Raw genomic sequence first — 23195 nt, 5'->3', positions numbered from 1 at the left:
TCGAAACTGGATTTTTTTCCTGAGATGTCATATCTATAACATAAGGATTCCCAACCTTCAGTCTCTACGTCTTTAAATCTACTCAATTCAGAGAATTTTGACGTGAGGGTAAAACGTGAATATTGTAAACAATTCTGTCCGAAACGGCAATTTTCCAATAACATTTGCTGTCAAATTAATTCCAATGAAGACTACTTTATGGACATGTGTTCGAAATTTATAGATTTACGATTGAAAGTCCGGAAATCCGACAGTACATTGCCAATTCTTGCCGATGGAATATCCTATGAAGATTGTATATTGCATAGTTTATTTCGTCAAATCAGAGTCTACATTAATTTCACGCTGGTGAGCACAAGCAACAATCTCTCAAATTATACAAGCTATATGCAATTCATGCTGATAACACCCAAGTCATACAAGAAATTGAGAGGCACTTCCAATGGATATGAATATATTACTAATACTGATTGTACATATATACTTAAAAAAGGCTACAACTAGTAAATTAAATCTGGTTTAAAATCTATGCCTCGAAATACGGAACATACCCCCTAGATTACCACCAAATGTTAAATTGTAAATAAAATTGACGCTTACACGATGCGATTTCATTTTACAAGAGGAGCTGGCTTTTAGTTATGTAGTAACTCTCTATCTTTCGTATTGGTAATGTTCCATGTACACAGATAACAGGTCATTAGCTATACTGCTTTGGCAGAGGAAAAACTAAGAACCAGTGCAAATAATATTAAACTTCTTGTTCCTCATACAATCACAAATCAACGTCATATTGCCACAGGCTCACGTGCCTTCACTGACTCATCCTTTTTCAATGGCGAAATTCTGTCAAAATTAGCATTGGCATTTGTAAAAAGGGCTATTGCAATAGGATTATGGACTGGATGCCCACATAAATTTGAGACGTTTGGGCTTTCATCTCTTGTCTGCAAAGTAAATGGACTCCCACTCTACAATCTATCTTTTGATAAATCCTATAGGACATTGTATGAGTTAACCATGCAAACCCTAGATCATGATTCACAACTATGTGAAAATGGTATAACCGAAGAAATGTTCGCTAAAAGACATGGTATCATTGTATTTGATTTGTCTGGCACCCAGGATATGAGTATAGTACGAACGGGGAGTGTGCGTTTAGAGTTTACATTTACCGACTCATTAGCTGAGAGTATTGCACTAATCTCGCTAAATCAATTTGAAACCTATTGGGAAACTGCTCCCGAAGGCAGTTTTCTACTAGACCGGGCACCCTGAACACCAGTCAAATAATCAATGTATTTAATATGGACCCCTAAATGTCCAAATATAGATCCTATTGTCTGCCCTCGGACTTTATTGGAAAAATTCAAAGTCCCAACAATACCCTAATTATTGTTACTACCAGTCCGTCGACTGTGTATACCGGTAATTGGTTGAGCATCTTTCAAACAATGATGACAACTGAATTTTTTGATCCTCTTAGCCTACTCTATACATTCTACAGTCCAAGCATCAGCAACTATATTGAAAGCATCGAGAAAACTATTACTTAAAATCAGAAGAGAGCACAGGATCTGAGGACTAAAAGTTGTGGTTTCCATGCGCTACTATATTTTGTATTCAGATGTTGCAGCTATACTTACAAGCAGTTTCTCAACATTTATGTAGACAATCCACGTCTGAACTACTTTTTGGTGGAAAATATCCTCTCAGACCTGTATAATATTGATTTTAGTGCCCTACGAGTACATTTCTTAAAAATGTATGTGAATTTGTTTATTAATAAAGAAAAAATGTATATATACAACAGTGTCTTCATTCTTCACTTTATATTTCTTCTTCAGTGTATAGGCAACTGTCGTGAACCACTAATGCTGGTAGATCATTTGAATTCACTGTATATTGATCTTGATTGGCTGCAAAGTCAGGATCACATTTTCTACAGTATAATGTAACTTCAATCTTGTCATATCTCTTTGTATAGTCAATGATACTATTTGCATTCATATTGTGAAATTGACGTGTTTGAATCTGTCTATTTGAAGCAATATCACATACAGTATTTTCAAATGGTGAATCACATTCGGTAACTGCCAAATAAAAATCACTAGGCTTATAGTCATAAAAGGCAATGTCGTCACAACGATGACGTAGAAACCAAATTGTCTTGTTACCCCAACAGTTGGATCGTAGACCAAATTCTTCCTCCCTAAATAATTTAAATCCACGACGATACCAATCTCGTAGAAATAAACTAAAATCACGTTTCGGGTTCTTTCCAATCATACCGGGATAAGTATTCTCCCACTGATCACATTTGTCATAGTGACAATTGGAGCATAGATGTCCTCTAGGGTGAGAGTCACAAATCTCTTCAAGACATTCATCCTTTAATTTCTACAGCATAGCCTCTATGCAATTTACATGGAGTACATAATTTGTACTTTTCATTATAGTCATCAATAATTGTACAATTCTCACATGATGACCAGCTGCCAAGAGTGTACATACATAGTGATCGTTAATAGAACATTTTTTGATTTCCGTTGTCAGTTCACTCAGAGCTAAAAAGAAACTGATCCTAGTTCGATAAATTCAGATGGGGAAAGGGAGAGGAGTAACTCTCTGACGTTACCTCTTTCGAAGGGGGAGCCATCTACATAGAATCTTTGGCAATGTTTTCAAAAGTATATCGACAGTATAATTTGGCTTTGCTGGAATTAATATATGAATGAATTCAATAATAGCATTTGATTCACAATTTAAAAGCATTAAATGATAGTCGAATTGGGGAGAATCAGTTCTCATCTAATTGTGAGGTGTCTCATGAATTAATATCTTCCTTTGAATTAAGATCTTAAGGATATTGTCATCCAAAATAAATTGTTTTTCTATAATCGAAAGATTCAACCTTATTCTCTCTTAAATTTATTTATTTTTCAATCCTATCACTCTCACTGCTGACTCTAGACTAACCATGATTCGTTCTACCTCAAGAATATTCGATAACCTAACATAAAGAAAAGGGTGACATTTTTGATATCGAAACAATTTTATTCTATCAATACAAAAATAAAATATATTACACATATGCAATTCGCGATCTAACTTACTGTCTTCTATGTGCTTTACAATTGCATTTAAATCATTTCGAAGTCAATTGATACGTTCTATATCAGCTTTTGCTATAAAGCATATTTGGTCCTCCAATTCAAATTTACTGAAAGATAATACTTATCTTCCCTATACTCCATCCCATTCAAAATAAAGCTATGATCCTCTCGTTATTTCCACCGCAATGTTTGGTGCTCTTGTATCATTGCTACCAACTCCACTATCAACTTCTAATAGTGTAAACATTCCACTCATTATTACAAATATATCCTGATGAGTAATGTCAAACTGTTCTCACTCCTTGAATTCTATTCTCACACTAATAACAACTATAGCAAAAATCCTTCCTTATATTCACTGCAATCATGTCTCGTTAGTGTTTCCGACTCCTATGATTGGCATAGAAAGAGACATGTGATCCTGTCCTGTTAGACTCGATTATCCAGCAATTGTTGTTGAACTTATGTCTACATCCAAGAAACAACAAACAAATTGATCAACACTCATAACCTAATTCCCCTCATGTTAGATTATAATTCCCCGTCGACTATGCAATCAATTTCCCAGAAATCTAGTCTGATCCTGTCCCCTTCGTAGATCAATAACATTGTCCCGTTAGTATTCAGTGCGTATGTGCATTTTCCCCGCAGTATTTCCAAGTTCCATGATTGACTTAGAAAGAGGTACCTTTAAAGTACTAAATAGTACCTTTCTTATCTGGCAATGATGTAAACTCCCGTCAAGAGCTCCTGGTAGGTTCATACTCTGTCCCCTCGTCAACGCCTCGCTCTTTACGCTAAAGTTTGTATCTGTATCACAACTATATTTTAAAAAACAAAAAAAAAATTTCGCGAAACGAGCGAGGCGTTGAGGAGGGGACAGCCCCTTTCATATGCGGAATAAGTTCTGTTCGTTTTAAGTTTGAATTTCGCTCTTTACTTTTAGTTAAGAAAAACTTGTTTTTTTTAGTTAATCTTTCAGGCATGAATGTAATTTTGGTTCTTTTAAGTTATTAAATAAAGAAAAACAAGTTTTTCAACTGAAAGTAAGGAGCAACGTCAGACCTTAAAACGAACATAAATTATTATATATATGAGAGGGTTCGCCCCCTAATCAATCCCTCGTTCTTTACGCTAAAGTTCGAATTTTGTTCAAATTACAAATTCCTGAATCACAAAGGCCGTTAAATTAGAATACATAGCTCTTTTGAAAGTACTAAAAAAAAAACTTTAGCGTAAAGAGCGAGACATTGACTATGGGGTGATAACCCCATAGTCAATATATAACCCCTTTTCATCTCGAAGGTGCTGCCCCTTCGTCAGTCCTCTCTCGTTACTCTAAAATTTGACCTTTTGTCATAATTCTTTAGGAAAGACGGCTCAAACACAAGAGCCGTTGAATTTTAATAAGAAATGTTTATCGATAACTTTAAGACACCCCCCCCCCCAACTTTTTCTTACTATTGGCTGAAAAAATTGTGTTTTTAAAATTTAATTTGAGCTCAACACTTTACTAACAAAAGAGAAATGCAATGCTATTCCTCATCAATACTCTTTGCAAATATATTAATCACTACCGCTTGTTTATGTATGGAAACCCTGTACAATCAATTGTAAAACTTTAATTCGGTAGATGAATATAAGTGAATCTCAGCTACGGAGAGATAGGATAAATAACCATAAAAAGATTGGAAAAATACCATACAGAAACTTGTACAGGGAACGTATTCCTCAAGTTTTATTAACTAAAAAACAAGTTTTTTCAATTGCAAGCAAGGAGCAGTACTAAAATTTCAAACGAACAGAAATTATTCCATATACGAGAGGTGATGTCCTCTCCTCAACTCCTTCTTCTTTATATTAATGTTTGACTTGTTGTCCTAATTCTTTAAGAACAAATCATAAAACACAAATGGAATAAGATGTTTTTTCAAGTGCTAAGAACTTCAGGATAACGAGCAAGGGATTGAGGAGGGGGCAGCCTTCTCCATATATGGAATAATCCTGTTCTTTTTTTCAGTTAAAAAAAACTTGTTTTTATGTAATTTCCCGGGGAAGGCCCATTTGTTAAATTTCCCTGCTAAATAAAAAAACAAGTTTTTACAGCTGAAAGTACAGGAAAACATTACTTCATACTTGAGGGGGGTTGCCCATTTCCAACCTCTCACTTGTTTCGTTACCTTAGAAAAGCTTCTTATTCCAGTTAAACGGACCTTGTGTTTCACGACTCGCTCTTAAAGAATTAGAACAAAAATTAAAACTGTAGCGTAAAAAGCGAGGGGCTGAGGAAGAGGAAGCCTACTTCATACATGGGATACTGTATTTACCGATGGAACAACGTAACGATGGGAAAATTGCATTTGAAATGTCCATAAGGATTCAAAATCAAAAAAGCAGTTAGACTGCAAAACACTTCTTAAAAGAGATAAAGTGCTTACTGTCAAACAGTTAGTGATAGCGAACTGTAAGTAAGGAGCAACCCATAAAAAGCTAAGACCCTGAGAAAATTTACCTGATATTCGGAAAAGAGAGAAATATCTACCAAAAGCAAAGAATTCTTATTAAAAATTGCACCGTCAGATTTAGCGTATCAGAAAACCCTACTGTCAATATTTCAAGCTCTCATCTATAAAAATGTTGAATATTGTATTTTTTTTTGCCTGGAGAAAGATCACAGATGCGTGTTTATTTATTATTATTATTATTCTTTTGTTCTTCCAAGGGGTAATCGTATTGAACCAATGCTCCGACGAAATTGGGAAAGGGCTCATTTGAAAGGAAACTAAAAGTTCTAGTGCCCATTTTAAGTGAACAAAAAGATTGAAGAGCAGTCAGGCCTCCTCCCACGTCCCTTTTTTTCCAAAAGTCTTCTGATTAAAAATGTTGAGATAGCCATTCTGTTCAGAATAGTTGAACAGTTCAATAAGTATGTCTTTGGGGATGACATGACTCCCCACAGTCCCCGGAGAAAGGACCATAAGTTATGAAATTTGCCCATTGTTTACATATAGTATTTGTTATTGGAAAGTATACGGACATTTTTCAGGGGGATGAAATTTCCAGGGGAAATTTTACACGGGGTAATTTGCTAGAATTCTTATACGAAATTTGTGTTATCTGTCTTACTTTCTCGTTGGCGAACCCAATTGATATTAGGAGATGCTCTGGGGTCTTATCTAGGGAAAATCTTCAGCGGAGTTAGAATTCTCTAGGTATTCTTACGTGGGGGGATTTCCCATGGCAGAAATTTTCTATGGGGGGTTACCTCCAGGAGAAAATCTCCATGGGAAAATTTTCGTGGGAGAAACATTTTCAATTGTGGGGAGGGGGATTCCGGAAAAATATTTTACTAAAGTGAATTCCGCCACTGCCCGAAAAAGGATATGAAATTAAGTAAAAACAAGTCTTTTTTCAAATGAAAGTACACCAAGGAGTATTTTTCAGGCGGAATCGTCCGCAAAAAAATTCCTAGGGGGAATTTGCACCGAGGATGGAATTGTCCTTGGTTAATTTACCAGGGGAAGGATTTTACATGGGAAGAACATTCTATAGAGAAATTTTTCATGAGGAGGAACTTCCCACGGAGGGGGAGACGGATATCCTATAATTCTTCGGAAAACGATCAGAAATTAAATAAAAACAAGTTCTTTCTTCTGAAAGTAAGGAGCAACATTTAAACTTAAAAAGAAAAGAAATTGTTTCGTATCTAAGGGGGACTGCCCCCTCCTCTATACTCTGCTCTTTAAGATAAAGTTTGAACTTTTCTCCCAATTCAGTAAGAACGATTCCTGAAACACATGTTTATGAAACACATTCATAAACAGTTGACAAGTGAATATCTTGCTATATTCCGCTGTGCGCTGGCGTCATGCCAGTATTCTGGGATGGATTGCTGAACTATATTTTCGCAATGCATTGACAGTGAGATTGAAATTAATAAGAAAGATGTGTGCGTTGTGGCTTGCAATTTTTACGAAAAAGGATCGATTTTGAACTCGAGAAAATGTTTAGCTGAAGCTGGTGGTCAGATAAATGCCAATAAGGACGGTACAAAGGAAGAACTAATTAATGAGCTTTACGACTGCTATGTCGTTTTTCAAGAAAAGGATATTAGAGGCGACACGGTATTCTTCATTCATCATACTTCTGAGGTTCCCAAAGCCAATTTCAAGGTACGTACGAATATCTTGCGGTGACTGCTAAACATCAAACCCAAGTTGAAAGAGGCGCTGAGCATAAACTTCAAAACGCTAACAAACTCATTCGTGACAGGTGTTGCATGTGCAAATAAGGAGATAGTGAATGCTTCCGAGAAAAAACTTTTCTCCGTTACTGTGGCTAATCCACCTGAAGTACCGAATCTCGCGGAAAAAAGACAGTTGATTGAGAAGTGTGGCATTAGCAATACTGATGTTTGTATCGTCATCAAAAAGTCGTTGGCTGATCAATGTTTCCGACCGGATTTCGGCTGAAAACATTGCAAAAAACCTGAAAAGCGACACTGTGACAACGAAAGTGACCGAGCCCGTCTTCATTGGCGTTGTGAAAGGTATACCTAGTGATATAGCAGAAAAAGACTAAAAAACTGCCTAACTAGAATGCATAAAAGCTATCCGTATCGGAAGCTCGTCAATTTTCAAAATGTATTTTCCGACAGAAAGTGCCCTTTTCTCTGCAATCCGACATGGTATTTGGATCGAGTATGATTTCTTTCGGACAGAGAAATTCCTGTTTATTCTGACACGCTGCTACAATTGCCAACATTATGGACACGTAGCTTCCGAATGTAAAAATGCGGCAAAGTGTGCTAGATGTTCTGGAGGACATACCTCCAGTCGTGAGCAACCGTGTTCTGCACCTATGAAATGTCCAAATTGTGGAAGTGAGAGACATCCCTCTTATAGCATCAAGTGTATAAAACTAAACGAAGTTTCGAAATTTCCTGGCTGACTCACCAACTCATCCGTTGTTACCCTTGCTGAAAGTTTTCTTATGCATAGTGTACGAAGAGCAGTCTTCCTGATATCAAATTGATTTGATTATTTACGGTGAAAATAAGTTTTTAGTGCTCATGTTCCTTTTTTCTTTTTATTCTTCCCCTGTCATTCCCCTTTTTGTAGACGGGTAAGAAATACATTATTATTATTATTATTATTATTATAGGCCGATTTAATTAAAATCAGAACCATTTTGAAAATGCTAGAAAACTTTAGCGTTAAGAGAGGGGTATGGAGGAAGGGGCAGCCCCCCTTTTATACGAAATAAGTTTTGTTCATTGTAAATTTTAATGTTAATCCTTACTTTCAGTAGAAAAAACTTCTTTTTTTATTTAGATTAAAATACTTGAAGAACGATTCTAAATGCAATCCTTATTACAAAATGTTTTGTTACAGTAATTGTATCAAACATTGCGCAGATAGTTCGAAACTAAAAATAAAAATAATAATAATGTGTTGTCCTATCGAGGAGAGCGGAACAAACAACTCCACTCCTTAACAACAAACTCGTTATGAAACACTTTGTGGTAACAAATTGTAAGTAAGGACTGACGCGGCTCATTATCAACCGAAACGCCTAAAAAAAAGAAAATTTTGATATCCATAGATATATCATAAGAATTGATATAAATGAAATCAGCTTATTATGCTAATCCCAAATATATAAGGTTTATTAGGTTTAGTTTTACTCAACAAAGGCTAAGAGTCTGAGAAAATTTGCCTGGTTTTCGAAAAAGGGCAGAAACACCCCATTAAAGTGAATGAAAATCAAACCACTAAGTTCAGCGTATCAGAGAACCCTACCGTAGAGGTTTTAATCTCCCATCTCAAAAAATGTGGAATTTTGATTTTTGTTGCCAAAAGAAAGATCAAGGATGCGTGTTTATTGTTTTTTTTTCCAGGGGTGATCGTATCTAACAAATGGTCTTAGAATATCTGGAAAGGGCTCATTCAAACGGATATTAAATTTTTTTTTGCCATTTTTAATTAACCAAAAAGATTGGAGGGCATCTATCTCCCCCCTCCCACGCCTTACTTAGGCAGCTAATAGCGCTGCCTAAGTAAAGAACGATGTTGGCACACTGTATTATTATTATTATTTTTTTTTTGGCTGGTCTTAGACCAGGGTATTTCGTATCGAAGGAGTTAGTAGAATGGGGGGTACCAGCACAGAACGAACACCCTGCTGCCACCTACAACTTTTTTTAACACCATATATTGGCATAGAACCACGTGGTTTATGGTTTTTGTCAATGAGAATTTGAAAAACAGGAATTTTGTCACATTTATGTATGTTTTCTTGGATGGTTATGTGTGTTGGTCGATTTATTTGATGTTTTTCATGGATGTTTAATGGTTTTTTTCAGTGAGAATTTGAAAAACAGGAACTTTGTCACATTTATGGATGTCAACAGCAATTCATGTCTTTTATATGTTTTTCTCAGTGAGAATGAAAAAACAGGAATTTTCTCACATAGAAAAACAGGAATTTTCTCATATTTATGGTTGTTTTCATGGATGGTTATGTGTGTTGATCGATTTATTTGATGTTTTTCTTGGGTGTCAACATCAAATTATGGATGTTTTATGGTTTTTGTCAGTGAGAATTTGAAAAACAGGAACTTTGTCACATTTATGTCTGTTTTCATGGATGGCTATGTGTGTTGATCGATTTATTTGATGTTTTTCATGGATTTTGTCAGTGAGAATTTGAAAAACAGGAACTTTCTCACATTTTTTTATGTTTTTATGGTTTTTGTCAGTGAGAATTTGAAAAAAACAGGAACTTTCTCACTGAGAAAACCATAAACCACGTGGTCCTGTCAGCATTTTTAATGCTGACGGGGCACCAAATATGGGCATGGAATCCCCTGGGAAATTGATTGCGTCATCGATTGGGAATTTGGAACACCTGTGCTGTCAGTCATTAATCAAATTGTTTCCAGGCAAAGTTTAATAATGTCTGACAGGAACTGTCAACAATTCTCCAGAAATAGATCCAAGTCATTAATGTCTTTGCCTAGGAAACAACTCTTTTGGTCGAACTCCAAAGATATTAATAAACATTGCCATGGAAACAGTTCTCCAAAGAAACATCTTAGCGATGAATTGTTTTAGCGCGGGAATCAGGTTTCTTATTAATTTGAAATGCATTAGCGCAGAGATGTCAAAAACAAAAGGAACACGCTGAAATTACGTTTAGGGATTATTTGGGCGAAACTGTTTTAGACAGGTTATGGAATTATTTCGGCGAAACAGATAGAGACATTTTAAAAGAAGATTTTAGGAAAGGTTTTAGAGGACGATTTGAGGGTGAAACTCTGTGGTCGTTATAATACACAGGTTTCATTTGAACAGTGTCGTGAGGTCCTCTACCCCAACCCCCAAAGGCTTCCGATCCCCACCACCCCAACCCCGAAGGAAGCCCCCGGTACTCAAAGGTCCCCCAAGCTCCCAAAGAACCCCAGCCCCCCAAACGCCCTCCTCAGACCCTCAAAGGCCCTCCCCTGGTCCTCAAGGGCCCACCAGACCCCCAAAGGTCCCCCGGACCCCAAACGCTCTCCACAGACCCTCAAAGGCCCACCCCAGGGCCTCAACGGGCCCCCAGACCCCCCACGGGCCCCCCCGCCCCCACAAGCCCTCCCCCCCTCCTCAACGGGCCCCCCGGCCCCAGAAGCGCCGCGGGCCAGGAAAGCGCCGCATGAGGATGCGCCGCAGGGGGATGCGCCGCGGGTCGGGGGATGCGCCGCAGGGATGCGCCGCAAGGAGGCACCGCAGGAATGTGCCGCAGGGATGTGCCGCAAAAAGTAAACTAAAAAGTAAAAATTTCGAAATGTTATCCCCCAAACGCCCTCCTCAGACCCCAAAGGCCCTCCCCGGGCCCCTAAAGGCCCACTGGGCTCCCAAAGGACCACCAGTATCCCTTCCCCACCTTTTAAAATAATTTGAATTTTTTAACATGGTATTTTTTTTTTTAACTTTTTACGTATCTTAAAATGACATGAAATATGCTTATGGCTCTACCAATCGTACTCTGTGCTTGTTCAAAGACACAATGTGGCTTTTTCACTGGTACTCTATGGCAGGTTATCGACACTACCTAATTTATTGCATGCATTAAATCAGTATTTTTTACGCAGTGGAAGGATAAACACACAACTCATATCTGTAAAAAAGTGAAGATGAATTATTCGACGAAAGTATGTACACATGAAAAAATCGTCGTCTTGTTGAATGCAGACAAGGAGAAATACCTGAACTATGAAATGAGTGCAAGTGGTAACACTATTGGAAATGTATGCATGCGTTGTCATGACAGCGAGAAGTTAGATTTCTTTGGAGTACCCAAGAATTTCAATCGTGCAAACGGCATATATGCAAGAGTAACATTACCAGAGAAATTAGTGCTCAAAGAGAATGCAAACTTAAAAATAATTGTCGATGATCGGGGACAACTCCTTGCTACGGCTTCTGGTAACACATTACCTGTTGATAAATCCTATCATCCTCTTTCCGGTATTAGCTTTTTAAAGAGAACAAGAAGAAGACAAGCATACTCCTGCACCAACATCATAAATCATATCTTGTCAATGTGTCAAAACTGCCATCTATGTAAAAATACTGTGACAATAGACAGTGAAATCACAGGCAGAATAAAAAGGACATTAGCAGACAATATCATCAATGAATATAAAGATGAATTGACGGAAAGTGAAGAGCACGTGTACTAATAATGTGTAATAATGTATTTAACTTATATTTATATTAATATTCTACATGTCCTTATTAAATTAAAAAGATTTTATGCATTATTTTGTTAAGTGTTCATTATTTTTAGGGTATGCTAGAACGTCAAACGTTCAGAATATCTATTAAAAAGGTCAGTGATGTAAGAAAAAGAATTTTTAGAGATAGAGATGCTACTAGCAGACTAAATTTTTCATAGCAGATAGAAAAGTTCAAGTTCTCTTCTGAATTTTACCAAAGAACACGCTTCAATTCTAATTTCTCTAGAGAAAACACAAATCTTCCACGTCAGTTTTAAGTTCACCAAGACATGAAAAATTTAAAGTATGCGTTGTCATGACAGCGAGAAGTTAGATTTCTTTGGAGTACCCAAGAATTTCAATCGTGTAAACGGCGGATATGCAAGAGTAACATTACCAGAGAAATTAGTGCTCAAAGAGAATGCAAACTTAAAAATAATTGTAGATGATCGGGGACAACTCCTTGCTACGGCTTCTGGTAACACATTACCTGTTGATAAATCCTATCATCCTCTTTCCGGTATTAGCATTTTAAAGAGAACAAGAAGAAGACAAGCATACTCCTGCACCAACATCATAAATCATATCTTGTCAATGTGTCAATACTGCCATCTATGTAAAAATAATGTGACAATAGACAGTGAAATCGCAGGCAGAATAAAAAGGACATTAGCAGACAATATCATCAATGAATATAAAGATGAATTGACGGAAAGTGAAGCGCAAGTGTACTAATAATGTGTAATAATGTATTTAACGTATATTTATATTAATATTCTACATGTCCTTATTACATTAAAAATATTTTATGCATTATTTTGTTAAGTGTTCATTATTTTTAGGGTATGCTAGACCGTCAAACGTTCAGAATATCTATTAAAAAGGTCATTGATGTAAGAAAAAGAATTTTTAGAGATAGAGATGCTACTAGCAGACTCAATTTTTCATAGAAGATAGAAAAGTTCAAGTTATCTTCTGAATTTTACCAAAGAACACGCTTCAATTCTAATTTCTCGAGAGAAAACACAAATCTTCCACGTCAGTTTTAAGTTCACCAAGACATGAAAAATTTAAAGTTCAATTCTAATTTTTCGATGGCAGATAGGAAAAGTTATACTATGATTTTGATTATTTTCTATGAAGGTAAAAAGTTCTAGTTCATTTTTAAATTTTCTCAACGAAGTGAAGAAAAGTTCAAGTTCTCTTCTGAACTTTACCAAAGAACACGCTTCAATTCTAATTACCCCAGAGAAAACATAAATCTTCCACGTCAGTTTTAAGTTCACCAAGACATGAAAAATTTAAAGTTCAGTTCTAATTTTTCGGTGGCAGATAGGAAAAGTTATACTATGATTTTGATTATTTTCTATGAAGGTAAAAAGTTCTAGTTCATGTTTAAATTTTCTCAACGAAGTGAAGAAAAGTTCAAGTTCTCCTCGGAATTTTACCAAAGAACACACTTTAATTCTAATTTCTCCAGAGAAAACAAAAATCTTCCGCTTCAGTTGTTTATTTCACAAAGACATAAAGAAATTTAAAGTTCAATTCTAAATTTTTCGGTGGTAGATAGGAAAAGTTATACTATGATTTTGATTTATTTTCTATGAAGGTAAAAAGTTCTAATTCATTTTTAAATTTTCTCAACGAAGTGAAGAAAAGTTCAAGTTCTCTTCTGAATTTTACCAAAGAACACGCTTCAATTCTAATTTCCCCCAGAGAAAACATAAATCTTCCACGACATTTTTAAGTTCACCAAGACATGAAAAATTTAAAGTTCAATTCTAATTTTTCGGTGGCAGATAGGAAAAGTTATACTATGATTTTCATTATTTTCTATGAAGGTAAAAAGTTCTAGTTCATTTTTAAATTTTCTCAACGAAGCGAAGAAAAGTTCAAGTTCTCCTCGGAATTTTACCAAAGAACACACTTTAATTCTAATTTCTCCAGAGAAAACAAAAATCTTCCGCTTCAGTTGTTTATTTCACAAAGACATAAAGAAATTTAAAGTTCAATTCTAAATTTTTCGGTGGTAGATAGGAAAAGCAATACCGTACTTGTGAATTATTTTCACGGAAGATAAAAAGCTCTAGTTCAATTTAAAATTTTCTCAACGAAGTGAAGAAAAGTTCAAGTTCTCTTCTGAATTTTACCAAAGAACACGCTACAATTCTAATTTCCCCAGAGAAAACAAAAATCTTCACTTCAGTTTTAAGTTCACCAAGACATGAAAAATTTAAAGTTCAATTCTAATTTTTCGGTGTCAGATAGAAAAAGTTATACTATGATTTTTATTATTTTCTATGAAGTTAAAAAGTTCTAGTTCATTTTTAATTTTCTCAACGAAGTGAATAAAAGTTCAAGTTCTCTTTTAAATTTTACCAAAGAACTCGCTTTAATCCTAATTTCTCAGAGAAAACAAAAATCTTCCGCTTCAGTTGTTTATTTCACAAAGACATAAAGAAATTTAAAGTTCAATTCTAAATTTTTCGGTGGTAGATAGGAAAAGCAATACCGTACTTGTGAAATATTTTCACGGAAGATAAAAAGCTCTAGTTCAATTTAAAATTTTCTCAACGAAGTCAAGGAAAGTTCAAGTTCTCTACTGAATTTTACCAAAGAACACACTACAATTCTAATTTCTCCAGAGAAAATAAAAAGCTTCCACTTCAGTTTTAAGTTCACCAAGATATGAAAAATTTAAAGTTCAATTCTAATTTTTCGGTGGCAGATAGGAAAAGCAATACCGTACTTGTGAATATTTTCATGGAAGATAAAAAGTTCGATTTCATTTTAAAATTTTCTCACCAAAGTCAAGGAGAGTTCAAGTTCTCTTCTGAATTTTACCAAACAACACGCTACAATTCTAATTTCTCCAGAGAAAACAAAAATCTTCCACTTCAGTTCTTTATTTCACAAAGAGATAAAGAAATTTAAGACTCAATTCTAATTTTTCGGTGGAAGATAGAAAAAGTAATACCATACTTGTGAATATTTTCATGGAAGATAAAAAGTTCTAGTTCAATTTAAAATTTTCTCAACGAAGTCAAGGAGAGTTCAAGTTCTCTTGTGAATTTTAACAAAGAACACGCTACAATTCTAATTTCTCCAGAGAAAACAAAAATCTTCCACTTCAGTTCTTTATTTCACAAAGACATAAAGAAGTTTAAAGCTCAACTCTAATTTTTCGGTGGAAGACAGGAAAAGTAATACCATACTTGTGAGTATTTTCATGGAAGATAAAAAGTTCTAGTTCATTTTTAAATTTTGTCAACGAAGTCAAGGAGAGTTCAAGTTCTCTTTGGAATTTTACCAAAGAACACACTTTAATTCTAATTTCTCCAGAGAAAACAAAAATCTTCCACTTCATTTGTTTATTTCAAAAATAAATAAAGAAATTTAATGTTAAATTCTAAATTTTTCGGTGGTAGATAGGAAAAGTAATACCATACTTGTGAATATTTTCATGGAAGATAAAAAGTTCTAGTTCATTTTTAAATTTTCTCAACGAAGTGAAGAAAAATTCAAGTTCTCTTCTGAATTTTACCAAAGAACACACTTCAATTCTAATTTCGCCAGAGAAAACATAAATCTTCCACGTCAGTTTTAAGTTCACCAAGACATGAAAAATTTAAAGTTCAATTCTAATTTTTCGGTGGCAGATAGGAAAAGCAATACCATACTTGTGAATATTTTCACGGAAAATAAAAAGTTCTAGTTTAATTTAAAATTTTCTCAACGAAGTGAAGAAAAGTTCAAGTTCTCTACTGAATTTTACCAAAGAACACACTTTAATTCTAATTTCTCCAGAGAAAATAAAAATCCCCCACTTAATTTCTATATTTCACAAAGACATAAAGAAATTTAAATTTCATTTCTAAATTTTTCGGTGGAAGATAGAAAAGGCAATACCGTACTTGTGAAATATTTTCACGGAAGATAAAAAGTTCTAGTTCAATTTAAAATTTTCTCAACGAAGTGAAGAAAAGTTCAAGTTCTCTTCTGAACTTTACCAAAGAACACGCTTCAATTCTAATTTCTCCAGAGAAAACATAAATCTTCCACGTCATTTTTAAGTTCACCAAGACATGAACAATTTAAAGTTCAATTCTAATTTTTCGGTGGCAGATAGGAAAAGTTATACTATGATTTTGATTATTTTCTATGAAGGTAAAAAGTTCTAGTTCATTTTTTAATTTTCTCAACGAAGTTAAGAAAAGTTCAAGTTCTCTTCTAAATTTTACCAAAGAACACACTTTAATTATAATTTCTCCAGAGAGAACAAAAAATATCAACTTCAGTCTTTTATTTCAAAATTAAATAAGTAAATTTAAAGTTCATTTCTAAATTTTTCAGTGGTAGATAGGAAAAGCTATACCATACTTGTGAAATGTTGTCACGGACGATAAAAAATAATAGTTCAGATTTAAATTTTAACAAAGAAGACAAGAAAAGTTCAAGTTCTCATCTGAATTTTACCACAGAACACAATACAATTCTAATTTCTCCAGAGAAAATAAAAATCTTCCACATAAGTTCTTTATTTCACAAAGACATAAAGAAATTTAAAGTTCAATTCTAAATTTTTCGGTGGCAGATAGAAAAAGTAATACCACACTTGTGAATATTTTCCCAGAAGATAAAAAGTTCAAGTTCTCTTCTGAATTTTACCAAAGAACACAATTCAATTCTAATTTCTCCAGAGAAAATAAAAAGCTTCCACAGATTATTTTCCATGAAGATAAAAAAAATTTCCATAGAAGATAGGAAAAGTTATACTATGATTGTGATTATTTTCTATGAAGATAAAAAGTTTCCACTTCAATTTTAAATTTTCTCAATGAAGTGAAGAAAAGTTCAACTTCGATTCTGAATTTTCGCAATGAAAATGAAATAAGTTATTGATCAATTCTATTTCCCCAAAATAATATAAAAATTTTCCACTTCAGTTCATATTTTTCTCAAACATATTAAAAAATTTTAAATACAGTTCAAAATTTTTTAATAGAAGATACAAAAGTTAAAGTTCTCTTCTTAATTTTACCAAAGAACATAATTCAATTCTAATTTCTCCAGATAAAATAAAAAGCTTCCACGTCAGTTTTAAGTTCACCAAGACATAAAAAATTTAATGTTCAGTTCTAAATTTTTCCATAGAAGATAGGAAAAGTTATACTATGATTTTGATTATTTTCATGACGATAAAAAGTTTTACTTTAATTTTAAATTTTCTTAAATTCAATTCCGACCTTTCTCAATGAGATGAAAAAATTTAAAGTTCTGTTCCAAATATTTTTCCGGAAGAAGGAAAGTTCAATTTCGATTCTGAATTTTCTCAATGAAAATCAAATAAGTTATTGATCAATTCCATTTTCCTAAAATAATATAAAATTTTCCACTTCAATTCAGATTTTTCTCAGAGATGAAAAAATTTAAAATATTGTTCCAAATTTTTCATAGAAGATATGAAAAGTTATACTTTGATTGTGAATATTCTTCATGAAGATATGGAGCTCCACTTTAATTCTGAGTTTTCTCGAGGAAGTTCAAAATGTAAAGGTTCTCATCTGAGTTTTCTTAGAGCAGATATAAAACAGTTATCTAAATTCTAAATTTTAACCGGGAATAGGAAAAATCTTTCCATGTCAGGTCTTACTGCATAGAGAACAATTAAAATTTAATTGTCAAGTCTTAAATTTTTCCTTAGACAAGATGACTGAAGTTGATCCTTGAGTGACTATTTTCTACGAAGAAAATAACCTTCACTTTATTTCACGTTTTTGTTTGATTCAGATCATTCATATAACCTCCAAAAACAATAGTTTAGTTTCGGGTAGTTATAAATAGATATTAATAAATAATTATAAACATTTGTACATGTTTAAGTTAGGTTAGGTTAGGTAAACTTATCACGAGCGCTCATGATAAGCTAACCTAACCTAACTTAAACATGGTAAAAAGATTAAATTAGGTTAGGTTAGGCTAGATTAAGTTAGGTTAGGTTAAGTTAGGTTAGGTTAGGTTAGCCTACGCACACGCGCGTACGTAGGCTAACCTAACCTAACCTAACTTAACCTAACCTAACTTAATCTAGCCTAACCTAACCTAATTTAATCTTTTTACCATGTTTAAGTTAGGTTAGGTTAGCTTATCATGAGCGCTCGTGATAAGTTTACCTAACCTAACCTAACTTAAACATGGAGAAATGTTTCTAATTATTTATTAATATTTATTTATACCTAACCTAACCTAACCTATTGTTTTTGGTGGTTAGATGAATGAACTGAATTTAAGAAAAATTAGAAATAAAGTGAAACTTTTATCTTCATGGTAAATAATCACAATCATAGTATAGCCATTCCTATCTTCTATGGAAAAATTTAGAATTGAACTTTAAATTTCTTATGTCTTTGAGAAATTAGGAACTGAAATGGAACCTTTTTCATTTTCAATGGTAAATTTCAGAATTGAGCTAACTTTTTTCTCTTCTCTAAGAAAATTCAGAAGAGAACTTGTACATTTTGCACTTCTTCGAGAAAACTCAGAATTAAAGTGGAGCTCCATATCTTCATGAAGAATATTCAAAATCAAAGTATAACTTTTCATATCTTCTATGAAAAATTTGGAACAATATTTTAAATTTTTTCATCTCTTTGAGAAAAATCTGAATTGAAGTGGAAAAGTTTATATTATTTTAGGAAAATGGAATTGATCAATAACTTATTTGATTTTCATTGAGAAAATTCAGAATCGAAATTGAACTTTTCTTCTTCCGGAAAAATATTTGGAACAGAACTTTAAATTTTTTTCATCTCATTGAGAAAGGTTGGAATTGAATTTAAGAAAATTTAGAATTAAAGTGAAACTTTTTATCGTCATGAAAATAATCAAAATCATAGTATAACTTTTCCTATCTTCTATGGAAAAATTTAGAACTGAACTTTAAATTTTTATGTCTTGGTGAACTTAAAACTGACGTGGAAGCTTTTATTTTCTCTGGAGAAATTAGAATTGAATTATGTTCTTTGGTAAAATTCAGAAGAGAACTTGAACTTTTCTATCTTCTATGAAAAAATTTGGAACTGTATTTAAAATTTTTTCATCTGTTTGAGAAAAATCTGAACTGAAGTGGGAAATTGTTATATTATTTTGGGGAAATAGAATTGATCAATAACTTATTTCATTTTCATTGAGAAAATTCAGAATCCAAGTTGAACTTTTCTTCACTTCTTTGAGAAAATTTAAAATTGAAGTGAAACTTTTACCTTCATAGAAAATAATCACAATCATAGTATAACTTTTCCTATCTTCTATGGAAATTTTTTTTATCTTCATGGAAAATAATCTGTGGAAGCTTTTTATTTTCTCTTGAGAAATTAGAACTGAATTGTGTTCTTTGGTAAAATTCAGAAGAGAACTTGAACTTTTTATATTTTGGGAAAATATTCACAAGTGTGGTATTACCTTTTCTATCTGCCACCGAAAAATTTAGAATTGAACTTTAAATTTCTTTATGTCTTTGTGAAATAAAGAACTTATGTGGAAGATTTTTATTTTCTCTGGAGAAATTAGAATTGTATTGTGTTCTTTGGTAAAATTCAGTAGAAAACTTGAACTTTCCTTTACTTGGTTGAGAAAATTTTTAAATGAACTAGAACTTTTTATCTTCCGTGAAAATATTTTACAAGTACGGTATTGCTTTTCCTATCTACCACCAAAAAATTTAGAATTGAACTTTAAATTTCTTTATGTCTTTGTGAAATAAACAACTGAAGCGGAAGATTTTTGTTTTCTCTGGAGAAATTAGAATTAAAGTGTGTTCTTTGGTAAAATTCCGAAGACAACTTGAACTTTTCTTCACTTCGTTGAGAAAATTAAAAAATGAACTAGAACTTTTTTACCTTCATAGAAAATAATCAAAATCATAGTATAACTTTTCCTATCTGACACCGAAAAATTAGAATTGAACTTTAAATTGTTCATGTCTTGGTGAACTTAAAAATGACGTGGAAGATTTATGTTTTCTCTGGAGAAATTAGAATTGAAGCGTGTTCTTTGGTAAAGTTCAGAAGAGAACTTGAACTTTTCTTCACTTCGTTGAGAAAATTTTAAATTGAACTAGAACTTTTTATCTTCCGTGAAAATATTTCACAAGTACGGTATTGCCTTTTCTATCTTCCACCGAAAAATTTAGAAATGAAATTTAAATTTCTTTATGTCTGTGAAATATAGAAATTAAGTGGGGGTTTTTTATTTTCTGTGGAGAAATTAGAATTAAAGTGTGTTCTTTGGTAAAATTCAGTAGAGAACTTGAACTTTTCTTCACTTCGTTGAGAAAATTTAAAATTAAACTAGAACGTTTTATTTTCCGTGAAAATATTCACAAGTATGGTATTGCTTTTCCTATCTGTCACCGAAAAATCAGAATTGAACTTTAAATTTTTCTTGTCTTGGTGAACTTAAAACTGACGTGGAAGATTTATGTTTTCCCTGGCGAAATTAGAATTGAAGTGTGTTCTTTGGTAAAATTCAGAAGAGAACTTGAATTTTTCTTCACTTTGTTGAGAAAATTTAAAGATGAACTAGAACTTTTTATCTTCCATGAAAATACTCACAAGTATGGTATTACTTTTTCTATCTACCACCGAAAAATTTAGAATTGAACTTTAAATTTCTTTATCTCTTTGTGAAATAAACAACTGAAGTGGAAGATTTTTGTTTTCTCTGGAGAAATTAGAATTAAAGTGTGTTCTTTGGAAAAATTCCGAAGAGAACTTGAACTCTCCTTGACTTCGTTGACAAAATTTAAAAATGAACTAGAACTTTTTATCTTCCATGAAAATACTCACAAGTATGGTATTACTTTTCCTATCTTCCACCGAAAAATTAGAATTGAGCTTTAAATTTCTTTATGTCTTTGTGAAATAAAGAACTGAAGTGGAAGATTTTTGTTTTCTCTGGAGAAATTAGAATTGTAGCGTGTTCTTTGTTAAAATTCAGAAGAGAACTTGAACTCTCCTTGACTTCGTTGAGAAAATTTTAAATTGAACTAGAACTTTTTATCTTCCATGAAAATATTCACAAGTATGGTATTACTTTTTCTATCTTCCACCGAAAAATTAGAATTGAACTTTAAATTTCTTTATGTCTTTGTGAAATAAAGAACTGAATTGGAATATTTTTTTTTTCTCTGGAGAAATTAGAATTGAAGCGTGTTCTTTGGTAAAATTCAGAAGAGAACTTGAACTTTCCTTGACTTCGTTGAGAAAATTTTAAATCGAACTAGAAATTTTTATCTTCCATGAAAATATTCACAAGTACGGTATTGCTTTTCTTATCTGCCTCCGAAAAATTAGAATTTAACTTTAAATTTTTCATATCTTGGTGAACTTAAAACTGAAGTGGAAGCTTTTTATTTTCTCTGGAGAAATTAGAATTGTAGCGTGTTCTTTGGTAAAATTCAGTAGAAAACTTGAACTTTCCTTGACTTCGTTGAGAAAATTTTAAATTGAACTAGAGCTTTTTATCTTCCATGAAAATATTCACAAGTACGGTATTGCTTTTCCTATCTATCACCGAAAAATTTAGAATTGAACTTTAAATTTCTTTATCTCTTTGTGAAATAAACAACTGAAGCGGAAGATTTTTGTTTTCTCTGGAGAAATTAGAATTAAAGTGTGTTCTTTGGTAAAATTCCGAAGAGAACTTGAACTTTTCTTCACTTCGTTGAGAAAATTTAAAAATGAATTAGAACTTTTTACCTTCATAGAAAATAATCAAAATCATAGTATAACTTTTCCTATCTGCCACTGAAAAATTAGAATTGAACTTTAAATTTTTCATGTCTTGGTGAACTTAAAACTGATGTGGAAGATTTTTGTTTTCTCTGGGGAAATTAGAATTGTAGCGTGTTCTTTGGTAAAGTTCAGTAGAAAGCTTGAACTTTTCTTCACTTCGTTGAAAAATTTTAAATTGAACTAGAGCTTTTTATCTTCCGTGAAAATATTTCACAAGTACTGTATTGCTTTTCCTATCTACCACCGAAAAATTTAGAATTGAACTTTAAATTTCTTTATGTCTTTGTGAAATAAACAACTAAAGCGGAATATTTTTGTTTTCTCTGGAGAAATTAGAATTAAAGTGTGTTCTTTGGTAAAATTCCGAAGAGAACTTGAACTTTTCTTCACTTCGTTGAGAAAATTTAAAAATGAACTAGAACTTTTTACCTTCATAGAAAATAATCAAAATCATAGTATAACTTTTCCTATCTGACACCGAAAAATTAGAATTGAACTTTAAATTTTTCATGTCTCGGTGAACTTAAAACTGACGTGGAAGATTTATGTTTTCTCTGGGGAAATAAGAATTGAAGCGTGTTCTTTGGTAAAGTTCAGAAGAGAACTTGAACTTTTCTTCACTTCGTTGAGAAAATTTAAAAATGAACTAAAACTTTTTACCTTCATAGAAAATAATCAAAATCATAGTATAACTTTTCCTATCTACCACCGAAAAATTTAGAATTGAACTTTAAATTTCTTTATGTCTTTGTGAAATAAACAACTGAAGCGGAAGATTTTTGTTTTCTCTGGAGAAATTAGAATTAAAGTGTGTTCTTTGGTAAAATTCCAAGGAAAACTTGAACTTTTCTTCACTTCGTTGAGAAAATTTAAACATGAACTAGAATTTTTTACCTTCATAGAAAATAATCAAAATCATAGTATAACTTTTCCTATCTGCCACAGAAAAATTAGAATTGAACTTTAAATTTTTCATGTCTTGGTGAACTTAAAACTGAAGTGGAAGATTTTTGTTTTCTCTGGGGTAATTAGAATTGAAGCGTGTTCTTTGGTAAAATTCAGAAGAGAACTTGAACTTTTCTTCACTTCGTTGAGAAAATTTAAAAATGAACTAGAACTTTTTACCTTCATAGAAAATAATCAAAATCATAGTATAACTTTTCCTATCTGCCATCGAAAAATTTGAATTGAACTTTAAATTTTTCATGTCTTGGTGAACTTAAAACTGACGTGGAAGATTTGTGTTTTCTCTTGAGAAATTATAATTGAAGCGTGTTCTTTGGTAAAACTCAGAAGAGAACTTGAACTTTTCTATCTTCTATGAAAAATTGAGTCTGCTAGTAGCATCTCTATCTCTAAAAATTCTTTTTCTTACATTTCTGACCTTTTTAATAGATATTCTGAACGTTTGACGTTCTAGCATACCCTAAAAATAATGAACACTTAACAAAATAATGCATAAAATATTTTTAATGTAATAAGGACATGTAGAATATTAATATAAATATACGTTAAATACAT

This window comes from Artemia sp. Qi Xiang Cuo, chromosome 2 (genome assembly GCF_049724085.1).
Source record: "Artemia sp. Qi Xiang Cuo chromosome 2, ASM4972408v1, whole genome shotgun sequence".
In the NCBI taxonomy this organism is placed as follows: domain Eukaryota; kingdom Metazoa; phylum Arthropoda; class Branchiopoda; order Anostraca; family Artemiidae; genus Artemia; species Artemia sp. Qi Xiang Cuo.
Note: the sequence above shows the minus strand (reverse complement) of the source record.